The 14,140-nt window shown below is 43.4% G+C and overlaps 1 long non-coding RNA gene across 1 annotated transcript in view; it reads left to right on the top strand.

The window, feature by feature from the left end:
* Positions 1–12,827, top strand: part of LOC148151359 (uncharacterized) — a 55,598-nt gene extending 42,771 nt beyond the window's left edge. Inside the window, exon 3 of the long non-coding RNA XR_015752015.1 lies at positions 12,692–12,827. This is a non-coding gene — a long non-coding RNA (uncharacterized LOC148151359). The remainder of the gene's footprint in view (positions 1–12,691) is intronic.
* The last annotated feature ends 1,313 nt before the right edge of the window (positions 12,828–14,140 follow it).

Raw genomic sequence — 14,140 nt, 5'->3', positions numbered from 1 at the left:
GTAGTCTTAAGAGGATCGGTGCAGATGCTTGATGGGCCAAATGGCCTCTTCCTGCCCTGTAGGAATTCTATGAAACGGGCATATGCCCATGCTTCACCTGTCTCCTGTGCTACTAGGCCTGGGAGAGACTGAGAGGATAACAATTATTTAAGTAGTTCTTAGGTAATGTAAGAGGAGTGGACCAAGGTGCTGGGGGAAATAGTCTTTGCGGAAGGCTGACATTGGACGGGAGAGGAATATGTGTCTGATGGTGACATCCTATTGGAGGTGATGGCAATGGTGGCTAATGACCTTTGGATATGGCGACTGAGGGGGGGAGGGGGGTGGTTAAGTGACCAGGGTGACCCATTCTCCAGGAGACAAACTGGGTGAGGGTAAAAGTGTAGGAAATGAGTCAGACATATCTACGGGTCCTGTCAACCATGGTGGTGGGGAATTCTTGATTAAGGAGAAAGGTGAACATTTCTGTGGCCTCCCCCTAAGGTAGGGAAGGTAGCGTCATCAGAACAGATGTGATGGAGACAGAGAAACTGCGAGAATGGAATAGAGTCTTTACAGGAATCAGCATGTGAGGATGTATAGTCAGGGCAAGTGTGAGAGCTGAAGGGTTTGTAATGGATAACCATGAATGGCTAATCCTCAGATATGGTCTGTTTTCCATTTCTGAGATTTTACTATATGTTGTCTGGAATTTAACCAAAAGCAAATATTGCAAATGCTGCAAATATACTCCACCAAACATTGCACAATTTTTCAATATCATGGTGGCAGTAGTGCTGCATGTTAATACAATAAGAATGAGTTGCACTTCCATGGCATTCAGTGGCTGTGAACTGTTCTGGGATGTTGTGACGATATGAACCTTAAAACTATAAACAAGAGAATTCTTTCCTCCCTCTTGGCCTCCATTGTCAATCTTCAATGAATTGAATTATGGCTCCTAATTGGATTGTCCATACTTACATTTAATTACAGCAGCTCTTTGTTCGTGGCCATATATTTCTCTGACTTGCTGACGAGGGTCTGCTACAGAATGTAATCATCATTCTGCCAAGCACAGTCAATCCCATAAAAGGCGTCTTCTGAAAGATTCCCAGATACGTAATCCCCTAATATAGGCAAGGACCATATCTAACGTTTCATCAGAGTTATATTACTGGCTGTGACAGGTAGCACTGCTTTCCCTGCCATGTGGTTCAAATTGTACCTAACTTTCTATTTTGGGATTTTTTTTCAGAGGGATGGGGGAGGATTGACATTGCATGAGGGATGGGGGTGATGTGTAATACTATTAAAACTAAGGTTAGCTTTTGCTCAGAGATAGAAGTCTGCATATGAAAATCATTATTATGAAAGATCATGGGTTATCACTTGTGTTTCTGAACATCATTCAAAGTTACTTCAGTGCTGACAAATGATGTGATGGGATGTGCTTGTGGAAATCTGGTAGCTCTCTTTAATGGCCAAGTGAGCAATTTCAAAATTACTTTCTTTCTTTGAGCATCCATCATTTTATCCCGAGTGAGTGTAGGCTTGTTGTCTGCTTGCTCCATGTCAACCACATCAATAAAACATTCCTCAAGAAATATAGCAAGCAGATCAATGGCTTCTCCCAAGGGTATACTACCACTGTGTTGTGAATGGCCAGCTATCAGGTACAATCTCTATTGTTTACACACCTACATCGAGACATCTACCCATAGGAACACCGAAACTAGTAGAATAATGATTGTCCATTAATCACAGACTGTGCCAAAGCATTCATTCAAGCCTCATGCAGCTATCAGAAGGCTCCAATATGTTTTAGTAATTTCCATAATCGAACACATTGTATAATTATGGTTATAACAACAATGCATAGAGACATAGAGTCAAACAGCATGGATAAAGAAAACAGGCAATAGTGGCTTGTCCAGGGTCTGATCCCAGGACCTGTCACAGCTGAAACAATAAGGACCTAGCTGAGGTTGCCTCAAGGACACAAGCATTAAGAGGGGGAGTAGGCCATTCAGCCCCATTTGCTCCACTCTGCCATTTGATAAGATTACAACTGATCTGTTTGTGGCCTTAACTCCACTTAACTGTCTGTCTCCCAATAACCTTTGACCCCACCGTTAGTCAAAAACATTTCTAACTTTAGGTCCAGCCTCTACTGCTTTTCGGGGGGAGTACTTCATAAAATAACAGTCTCTGACAAAATCATGTCTCAGTCTTAAATGGGCAATCTCTCATTTTTAAACCATGTGCCCAAGTTCTGGATTCTCCCCCAGGGGAATCATCCTCCAAACATCCACAATGTCAAGTCCCCTCAGAATGTTTCAAAAAAATCACTGTTTATTCTTATAAACTCCAATGAGAACAGGAGCCAACCCCAACTCTAACTCTTTAATTCTCTTCAGGCAAGGAATCAGAGGTGAAGCTTCTTTGAACAGCTTCTGATGTATTTATGTCCTTCCTTTAGTAAGGACACCAAAACTGAAATCAGTACTCCAGATATGTTTAACCAATGCCCTCTACAGCTACTGTAAGACCTTCCTAAGTCCATTACCAATATTCCACTTGCCTTCCTAATCACTTGCTGTGCCTGCATACTAATTTCTTGTGATACATGTACATGGCCGTCCATATCCATCAACATAACAGAGTTCAGTTGTCTCTCTCCACTCAACTCATATGCTACTGTCTGTTCTTCCCACCAACGGGAACAAGTGTACATTTTCTCATGTTAAACTCCATCTACTAAATGTGTGTTGACTCACTGAAGCTAATACATTCCTCTCGAAATGTTATGATCTCTTGACAACTTACATTCCCAGCTATCCTTCGGCCTAGTGGGGTACTGCAAGGATCAGTGTTTGGCCCCAGCTATTCACGATATATGTAACTGACCTGGATGAAGGAACCAAATGCAACATTTCCATGTTTGGGTAATGAAATAAACTAGATGAGAGAGAGAGTAGTAGGGGTGTGGAATGCACTGCCTGCAGCAGTAGTAGACTAAATGGTCATTGGAAAGGCATATGCAAAGAATCTTCAAGGTAATTTGTACAAGTTGATTGAGCAGGCAATGAAATGGCAGATACAGTACAATCTGGCTAAATGTGTTGTCACATGCTTTGCTGTGAGAAACAACAAGGTAGAGTAATCTTTAAATGGCAGTATATAGGGAAGTGTGGATGTACAAAAGGATCTGGGTGTGTCCTTATTTGCCAGTCCATGACGTAGACAGGCAGGTGCAGCAAGCAATTTGGAAAGGAAACAGTAGATTGGCAAGAAGATTTAGAACATAGAACATAGAATATTATAGTACAGTACAGGCCCTCGATGTTGCACCGACCTGTGGAACCAAACTGAAGCCTGTCTATCCTACAGTATCGATTCTCATCCATATGCCTTTCCAATGACCATTTAGTCTACTACTGCTGCAGGCAGTGCATTCCACACCCCTACTACTCTCTGAGTAAAGAAACTACCTCTGACATCTGTCCTATATCTATCACCCCTCAATGTAAAGTTATGTCCCCTCGTGCTAGCCATCACCATCCAAACAAAAAAACTTTCCCTATCCATCCTATCTAACCTTTTGATTGTCTTATATGTCTCTATTAAGTCATCTCTCAACCTTCTTCTCTCTAACAAAAACAGCCTTAAGTCCCTCAGCCTTTCCTCATAAGACCTTCCCTCTAGGCAACATCCTGGTAAATCTTCTCTGCACCCTTTCCAATGCTTCCACATCCTTCCTATAATGTGGTGACCAGAACTGGTAGCAATACTCCAAGTGCCGGCGTACCAGAGTGTTGTACAGCTGCAGCATGACCTCATGGTCCCAAAACTCAATCCCTCTATCAATAAAAGCTAACACGCTGTACGCCTTCTTAACAACCCTATCAACCTGGGTTTCAGGGATCTATGTACATGGACATCAAATCTCTCTGCACATCCACACTACCAAGAATCTCACCATTAACCCAGTACTCTGTATTCCTGTTGCTCCTTCCAAAGTGAATCACTTCACACTTTTCCTCATTAAACTCCATTTGCCACCTCTCAGCTCAACTCTGCAGCTTATCCATGTCTCTCTGTAATCTGCAACATCTTTCAGCAATATCCCCAACTCCATCGACCATCATCTGCAAGTTTACTAACCCATCCTTCTATGCCTTCATCCAGGTCATTTATAAAAATAACAAACAGTATTGGCCCTAAAACAGATCCTTCTGGTACAATTCCTAGTAATTGAACTCCAGGGTGAACATTTCCCATTAACCACCACTTTCTTCTTTCAACTAGCCAATTTCTGATCCAAACCGCTAACTCACCCTTAATCCCATGGCTCCATATTTTGTGCAATAGCCTACTGTGGGGAATGTTATCAAATGCTTCACTGAAATCCATATACACCACATCAACCGCTTTAACCTCATCCACCTGTTTGGTCACTATCTCAAATAACTCAATAAGGTTTGTGAGGCATGGCCTACCCTTCACAAAACTGTGTTGACTGTCCCTAATCAACTTATTCCTCTCTAGATGATTATAAATCCTATCATTTATAAGCTTTTAAAACACTTTACCCACCAACCGATGTAAGGCTCACTTTATTCTTTGAAGAGGTGACAAAGTTGATTGATGAGAGAAGGGATGTAGATGTCATAGACATGGACTTTAATAAGGTGTTTGATCAGGTTGCCCATGGTAGGCTGATGAAGAAGGTGAAGTCACCTGGGGTCCAGGGTGTTCTTGCAAGATGGATAGAGAACTGGCTGGGCAACAGGAGACAGAGAGTAATAGTGGAAGGGAGCTTCTCAAAATGGAGACCTGTGACCAATGGTGTTCCACAGGGACCCGTGCTAGGAGCACTGTTGTTTGTGATATATATAAATGATTTGGAGGAAGGTGTAGGTTGCTTCATTAGCGAGTTTGCATATGATACTAAGATTGGTGGAGTAGCAGATAGTGAAGGGGACTGTCAGAGAATGCCGCAGAATATAGATAGATTGGAGAGTTGGGCAGAGAAATGGCAGATGGAGTTCAGTCCAGGCAAATGTGAGGTGATGCATTTTGGAAGATCCAATTCTTGAGTAAGCTCTATTGTAAATGGAAAAGTCATGGGGAAAATTTAGGTACAGAGAGATCTGGGTGCACAGGTCTATTGTTCCCTGAAGCTGGCAATGGAGGTCAGTAGAGTGGTCAAGAGGGCGTACGGCATGCTTTCCTTCATCGGACAGAGAATTGAGTACAAGAGTTTCACACTTTCCAGAATTGCTAACACCTCCTCCTTGTGAACCTCAATCCCACCTCGTCTAGGAGTCTGTTTCTCAGTATTCTCCTTGACCAAATTGTCTTTTGCCACTTGAATATTGATGAAAACCTTTCACTTAGCACTTCCCCATCTCCTCAGACTACACGCACAACTTCCCAATACTATCCTTGATTGGCCCTAATATTTTTCTAGTCAATCATTTATTCCTGATATACCTGTGGAGCTCAGAAGTAGGGATACCTTACTGCAATTATGTAGGGCCTTGTTGAGAGCACGCCTAGACTACTGTTTGGTCTCCCTCACTAAGAAATGATACACTTGCCATAGGCATAATCCTGTGAATTACAGACCAGTCAGTCTTACATTAGTGATGGGCAAGGTATTGGAGAGGATTCTGAGAGACAGGATTTTGATTACTTAGAAAACCATAATTTGATTAGAGATAGTCAGCTTGGCCTTGTGAGGGGCAGGTCGCAAGGGGCAGAGGATGTGACAAAACGCATTGATAAAGGTAGAGCAGTGGATGTGGTGTACATAGATTTTAGCAAGGCATTTGATAAGATTCTTCATGATAGGCTCATTCAGAAAGTAAGGAGGCATGGGATACAGGGAAGTCTGACTATCTGGATACAGATCTGGCTGGCCCATAGAAGACAGAGGGTGGTGGGAGATGGAAGGTATTCAGCCTGGAGCTTGGTGACCAGTGGTGTTCTGGGACCGCTGCTCTTTGTGATTTTTATAAATGACTTGGACGAAGAAGTGAAAGGGTGGGTTAGTGAGTTTGCTGATGACACAAAGGTTGATGGAGTTGTGGATAGTGTGGAGGGCTGTTGAAGGTTGCAACACGACATTGACAGGATACAGAGCTGGGCTGAAAAGTGGCAGATGGAGTTCAACCTGGAAAAGTGTGAAGTGATTCATTTTGGAAAGTTGAATTTAAATGCAGAATACAGAGTTAAAGGCAGGATTCTTGGCAGTGTGGAGAAACAGAGGGATCTTGGGGTCCATGTCCATAGATCCCTCAAAGTTGTCCCCCAGGTTGATAGAGTTGTTAAGAAGGCATTTGGTGTGTTGTGTTTTATTAGCATGGGGATTGAGTTTAAGAGCAGCGAGGTTATGTTGCAGCTTTGTTGAGCCCTGGATAGACCACACTTGGAATATTGTGTTCAGTTCTGGTCGCCTCATTATAAGAAGAATGTGGAAGCTTTAGAGAGGGTGCAGAGGAGATTTACCAGGATGCTGTCTGGGCTGGAGGGCATGTCATATTAAGAAAGGTTGAGGGAGCTAGGGCTCTTCTCATTGGAGCGAAAAAAGATGAGAGGTGTACTAGATTGAGGTGTACAAGATATTGAGAGGCCTAGATAGAGTAGATAGTCAGAGACTTTTTCCCATGGTTGAAATGTTTATCATAAGGGGGCATAATTTAAGGCGATTGGAGCAAGGTTTAGGGGAGATGTCAGAGGTCGGTTCTTTACACAAAGCGTGGTGGGTGTGTGCGATGCACTGCCAGCAGTGGTAGTAGAGTCAGATACGTTGGGGACATTTAAATGACTCTTGGATAGGCACATGGAAAATAATAAAATGAAGGGTATGTAGGTTAGTCTGATTTTGGAGTAGGATAAAAGGTCAGCAGAACATTGAGGGCCAAAGGGCCTGTACTGTGCTGTACTGTTTGATGTTCTATGTTCTGAGGGAGCGCAGAGAGGTTCAGGAGACTGGGAATGGATGGGCTGTCCTATGAGGAGAGATTGCTTTGAGTGGGTCTGTATTCTCTCAAGTTTGGAAGGAAGAGAGGGGACCTGATTGAAATAGCCAACATTCTAACAGGCCTGGACAGATACCATTATCCTTTTTAAAGCCAAGCTTTGTAGCTGGTGAACTCCTGCTAGGCACGAGTTAGCCTTTATCATGTGCAGAGTGAGAGGGAGACCAAAAAACAATGCTTTTGAGTACATAGCTGATAAGTCATTACAAATACACAGGCATATTCGCAAATGTGTTTCCATTCAAGAAATGAGCTACACGGGTTACCTGTCCTCAGTGTCACCACATCTTGGAACCCTACTTGCTCAGTGTAGCTTACATTTATTCAGACCAACCTTTGTACAGCAAGACAAGACAGAGATGTTGCCAATATTGAATTTGGCAGAGAGTGAGTGAGTGCTAAAAGAGGATGCGCGGATCCCTGCAAACCACGTTCTAAATGGATTGGAAATATGCCGTGAGGGTGTGGTGGGGCTAATTCCACCTCCATGGATTGGGCAAATGGTGCTGGACGGGTGTAGGAATGTTGTTGCTCACTGCCCATGAAGCATGTCCATGAAGAGACATTGGGGACTAATGGAGCGAGTGGAAAGCTGGAGGTGCCAGGTACCTACTTTGACCTGCACCTGGGGAATTATTAACGTCTATTTTAGTGAATCAGAGAATGGGAAACTGCAACGGCTTGAGGTCAAATTAACTAATAGTGAGATGTTAATGCATACAAGTTGATGTGAATAGGGCTCTCCCAGCTGACCAGAGAGATTCTCACCTTGGCTTTCAACACCTGGGCGGAGAAGGGGCCTTCGTGATCTCAATGTCGAGAATCTCAAAGCTGCTCATCTTCGCCAACTTCCCGAACTGTCTCACCATTCCCACCTCCTTCAACTCCCGGGAAGCTTCCCTGGTCTTTGAGGCAGTGTGCTTTCCTCAACACAATCCATGTTATCGGTTGATGCACTGCATCATTTATCACATCACAACGTACGTTAAAATTCATAAAGTTAAAATATGCTTGTTACCATGGCATCTGGCCAACTAATTTGTAATCATTAGTCACCAGGAATGCTTCCAGCATTTATCAGGATCACACATCCTTAGTTACAGCTGAGTCTTTCATGTAAGACCGGGACTGAAGACTGATGCTACTTAAAGAACGAAGCCAAGTTCATACGCTCTGTGGCTGGTGAAAATGCAGGTGACACCAGCAGTTGCTCACACAGAACAGCCTGCTTATAGGGGTGGTGGATCACACAATTAGTGTCCCTTCGAAAATGTAGAAAGAGCATTAATTGACTGAAAACGACAGCGGATGAATTGATTTTGAAGTGTAAACACTAGGCAGGAGTGGGACCCACATTGTGCAAAGTCAGCTCCCAAACATTTTGTAAATTTGGCTGCTCTCAGCAGCTATGGTTTAAGGCATTCTCTGACTGGGGTGGATTAGATTGAAGACCGGTCCTGAAGTGGGGGCAGGGAAGGGAGGTCGAAGGCTGAGGAGAGAAATCAGAGTCACGGCAAGGGAGCAAGACGCTAGGCATCAGGGGAGATAGTTAAGGATGAGAGAGATGGGAGGCTGGGGAGGTGGAAATAAGAGAGAGAGGTAGGAGCTGAAGGCAGTGTCAGAGGAGCTGAGGAGAGGGTGGAGGAGCTGAGAGGGGTAAAAGAGATGGCAGTGGGAGATAGATACTGGCGATGGGGGGGCGGTTTGGGATAAAAGATATAGAAGATGGAGAGTTTAGATCAGAGAAATGGGAAGGGGGAGAGAGGAGCTAGGAATGAGAAGAGAGGAGATGTAGGAGATGGGGACAAAAAGCTTAAAACAGAAACTAGGGAGGAGCTAGGGAGAGGGAGATAGGAGCTGAGGAGGAGAGCAGGGGCTGAGGAGGGGCAGAGGTACTGGGAAGAGGCAGATAGGGATAGGATCCATGAGACTAGGAGGAGAGTTGGAGGCTAGAGATGCAGTCTCAGAATGGGAGGCCAAGGATAGGAGAGCAGCAATGGGTGAAGGGCTAGAATCCTACCAGATGGTGATTCAGATAAAGCAGCCTGCTCCTCTGGACTCCACAGTCAAGGCAAAAGGCTTTCCCATATGGAGCAGGTGCCTATATAAAAGTCCTACAGCCTATCTCAGGGGGACAGTTGTTTAATCTAATCCCTGACATTGGGCCTGAAGAATGAGTACATTTCCCTACCAAGTTGTAGAAGGTAATTAAGACCGACCCCAGCTATCAGGATAGAAAGCACTGCTGCAGGGAGGAGCGAACAGGTTCTCCAAGAATTTCTGGGATTGTTAGAGTTCTTAGCTTGTTGCTAATGCAATGTGAGAAATATAAACATCTCTTAAATTGAGCCTGATGTCTCATTAGAGACGGTCAATTTTCTTAGATGTGATGTAATTATCCATTAATTACTACATAATAAACCTCACCATGACTGAATCCATCTTCTGCCGAGGGTGTTGCATGGGCATCCTTCCCAACCTGGCATCAGGAACCTAGACCAACAGCAGCAAGAAGAAAGATGGTTGGCAGCGAGTCTACCCAGGACATCACAGATGTTTCTGGCAGAAACCAAATATGTAAGGCCTATAATAAAATAATTGATTAGTGCCTGATAAAATAGATACTTTGGGGCTGAATTGATCAGGGCAAGGCATTGGTGATAATGTTACTGGACTAGTAATCCCGAATTGTATGTTAATGTTCTGGGGACAGGAGTTCGAATCCTATCATATTAGATGGTAATATTTGAAATAAATAAAATGTTAGCCAGTAGTTAACTCTGGAAAGTGTGAAAATAGATAAGTCCCCTGGGCCGGATGGGATTTATCCTCAGATTCTCTGGGAAGCCAGGGAAGAGATTGCAGAGCCATTGATTTTGATCTTTATGTCATCATTGTCTACAGGAATAATGCTGGAAGGCTTGGAGGATAGCAAATGTTGTTCCCTTGTTCAAGAAGGGGAGTAGAGACAACCCTGGGAATTATAGACCAGTGAGCCTTACTTCGGGGGTGTGGGTAAAGTGTTGGAAAGAGTTGTAAGAGATAGATTTTATAATCATCTAGAAAGGAGTAATTTGGTTAGGGATAGTCAACATGGTCTTGTGAAGACTAGGTCATGCCTCACAAACCTTATTGAATTCTTTGAGAAGGTGACCAAACAGGTGGATGAGGGTAAAGCGATTGACATAGTGTATATGGATTTCAGTAAAGTGTTTGATAAAGGTCTCCTCAGTAGGTTATTGCACAAAATACGGATGCATGGGATTGGGGGTGATTTAGTGGTTTGGATTAGAAATTGGCTAGCTGAAAGAAGACAAGGGGTGGTGGTTGATGGGAAATGTTTGTCCTGGAATTCAGTGGTGCACTGCAAGGATCTGTTTTGGGACCACTGCTGTTTGTCATTTTTATTAATGATCTGGATGAGGGCATAGAAGGATAGGTTAGTAAATTCGTGGATGACACAGTGCAGAAGTGTGTTGCAGATTACAGAGGGTCAAAGATAAGCTGCAGAGCTGGGCTGAGAGGTAACAAATGGAGGTTAATGTGGAAAAGTGTGAGGTGATTCACTTTGGAAGGAGTAACAGGAATGTAGAATACTGGATGAATGGTAAGATTCTTGGTAGTGTAGATGAACAGGGAGGTCTCGGTGTCCAGATCCATAGATCCCTGAAAGTTGCCACCCAGGTTGATAGGGTTGTTAAGAAGGCATACGCTGTGTTAGCTTTTATTGGTACAGAGATTGAGTTTCGGAGCCAGAAGGTCATGGTGCAGTCGCACTTGGAGTATTGCATACCGTTGCAGTTGTCGCATTACAGGAAGGATGTGGAAGCTTTGGAAAGGGTTCAGAGAAGATTTACTAGGATGTTGCCTGGTATGAAGGGAAGGTCTTATGAGGAAAGGCTGAGGGAGTTGAGGCTGTTTTTGTTAGAGAGAAGAAGGCTGAGAGGTGACTTAATAGAGACATATAAGATAATCAGAGGGTTGGATAGGGTGGACAGTGAGAGCCTTTTTCCTCGTATGGTAATGGCTAGTACAAGGGGACATAAAATTAAATTGATTGGTGATAGATATAGGACAGATGTCAGAGGTAGTTTCTTTAGTCAGAGAGTAGTAGGGGTGTGGAATGCACTGCCTGCAACAGTAGTAGACTCGCCAGCCTCAAGAGCATTTAAATGGTCATTGGATAAACATATGGATGAAAATGAAATAGTGTGGAATTGACAGACTTCAGATGGGTTCCACAGGTCAATGCAACATTGAGGGCTGAAGGGCCTGTACTGCGCTGTAATGTTCTATATTCTATGTTCTAAATCTTCTTGCAATGAAGGCCAATATAGCGTTTCCTTTCCAAATTACTTGTTGCACTTGCCTGACCACTGTCATGGACTGGCATGAAAGGACACACCCAGATCTTGTTGTACATCCTTTTGTACTGTGCTGTAATCTGCTATGTTCGATGTTCCATAGCTAGTAAGCATAGTTGGAAAATACATCTAGTTCACTAATGCCCTTTTGAGAACAAAATCAGCCTTCCTTGCCCGGTCTGGCCTAAATATGACTCCAGACACATAGTAATGCGGTTGACTCTTAACTGTTCTCTGGGCATTTAGAGATGGGCAATAAATAATCATAGAGCTGCACAGCATTGAAACGGACCCTTCGGACCAACCCGTCCAGATATCCTAAATTAATCTAGTCCCAATTTCCAGCATTTGACCCATATACCCTGAAACCCTTCCTATTCATATACCCATTCAGATGCCTTTTAAATACTGTAATTGTACCGCCTCCACCATTTCCTATGGCAGCTCATTCCATACACAAACCACCCTCTGCATGAAATCGTTACCCCTCAGGTCCCATTTAAATCTTTCCTCTCTCACCTTAAACCTATGCCCTCTAGTTCTGGATTCCCCCATCCCAGGGAAAAGACCTTGGCTATTCACCCTATCCATGTCCCTCATGATTTTACAAACGTCTATAAAGTCACCCCTCAGCCTCTGACGTTCCAGGGAAAACAGCCCCAGCCTGTTCAGCCTCTCCCTATAGCTCAAATCGTCCAACCCTGGCAATATCCTTGTAAATCTTTTCTGAACCCTTTCAAGTTTCACAACATCTTTCCGATAGGAAGACCAGAATTGCACGCAATATTCCAAATGAGGCCTAACCAATATCCTGTACAGCCGCAACATGACCTCCCAACCCCTGTACTCAACATACTGACCAATGCTGACAATGAATTGAAAAAAATATTTAGTTTGACTGTATGTTCATTACTTCATTTCAGCCAATGAAGTGGTCTGCAAAGCATGAAGCAGAAAGGCTGAGTTGGTATCAGGGGAAATGTAGGATGGGGAGAATGGAATATAAATTGTCCTCTATTCGATCAGAACTTTCTGACTTGTGCTGGCTGAGAATGTAAATTAAAGAAAGCTGGGGAATTAAAGCTTTTCATCCTGCTTGATTTCCTCACCATTGCGTCTCCCCGCTTCTCAGAAGGTTCAATAATTCCTTTCCCGGAGAATTCTTTGGCGATTGCCAATAGGAAGAAATTGAAGAATTCAGAATATATATAATTAAATAATTTCCCTTTGTAATAATCTCCTATGTCATTAATTAGCTGAAATCATTTCCATTTACTGTTCACTGGTTCGATTTCTCAGGTGTGAAACAGTACCAGAATCGGCAGCCATATATTGTCTGGAAAATGCTCAACTAACTGGGACATCTGCTACATGGAATCCCAATCCTTCACAATTGTCCTGGAGTCTGCTTAGAAAATAAAAATTAACAAATTGAATGTTTAAAAAAACACGAGTGATTTCTTCATTTCATTTTCTTCAAACACTTCCTGCCCATTTGTTTCCTGTATGAGGTTGGCAGGTTGGCGAAGAAGGCATTTGGCATGCTTGCCTTCATTGCTCAGACCTTTGAGTATCGGAGTTGGGATGTTCTGTTAAAGTTGTACAGGATGTTGTTGAGGCCTCTTCTGGAATATTCTGTCCAGTTCTGGTCACCCTGCTGTAGAAAGGGTATTATTAAATTGGAGAGAGTTCAGCAAGGATTGACCAGGATGTTGCCAGCTACGGGGGGGGGTTTGAGTTATAGGGAGAGGTTGGATAGGTTGGGACTGGTTTCACTGGACCATAGGAGGTTGAGGGGTGACCGTATAGAGGTTTATAAAATCACGAGTGTTAGAGATAAGATGACTGGTGTCTTTTCCTTCCAGTGAGGGTTCTCAAGACTAGGGGGCCTATTTTCAAGACGAGAAGAGAATGATTTAAAAAAAGGACATGAGGGGCAGCCTTTTTACACAGAGAGTTGTTCATCTGTGGAATGAACGGCCAGAGGAAGATGTGGATGCGAGTACAGTTACAACATTTAAAAGCATCAGCAGGTTTAGTTTGGGATTATGGATGGCATGGGCTGGTTGTTCTGAAGGATCTGTTTCTGGGCTGTATGACTCTATGACTCTATTCATGTGAAAGGTGCTTCACCAGATGGATGGACTGCTCCTGTGGCCACTGGGAGAGTATGGGGGCAAGGCATTAGGAAGCAACAACATTGACAACCCAATGTGGAAGGAGTAATGACTCCCCCTCAATTAAAGCATCCTGTAGGCAATGAGCAACTACACCTTACTGAGTGAGGAAATCCATAATGAGTACCCATTTTACAGGATAGTGACAAAACTACAGGGATACACTAATTAAACAATGTTGAATTGACCGATCCATTAAAATGATGTTCTATGTCTTAAATTGAAGATGGAGCTGTGAGGAAAGCTGTACATCCGGGTTCATCTGAAGAAAGCTTGAAAACTATTCTGGAATTCAGCTCACATTGGAAGAGGAGACCTCATTAACACTCGGTCAAAAATTATGAGAGCTTCATCCGCAGTCAGCAGGAGGCGCCCTACTAGCTCTCCTGACTTAGTATCAAATTCTTTGAAATGCCTTGGTTCAGTGAGAAATGTGTTAAATACTGGGAGCATGTGGAAACTGAGCGCTGAGGGGAAGAAGCAACCAAATAGGTTATTCTGTTAGAAAGGAGTCAGCATGGAAATGGTCAACTTTTATTGTTGTAATGGCAGCTAGGAAGTGCAGCACAAG

Source organism: Chiloscyllium plagiosum, unplaced genomic scaffold (assembly GCF_037043375.1).
Source record: "Chiloscyllium plagiosum isolate Xiang-an unplaced genomic scaffold, Cpla_swu_hap1 HiC_scaffold_3, whole genome shotgun sequence".
Lineage (NCBI taxonomy): Eukaryota > Metazoa > Chordata > Chondrichthyes > Orectolobiformes > Hemiscylliidae > Chiloscyllium > Chiloscyllium plagiosum.
Note: the sequence above shows the minus strand (reverse complement) of the source record. Positions and strands in the feature narration are given on the sequence as shown.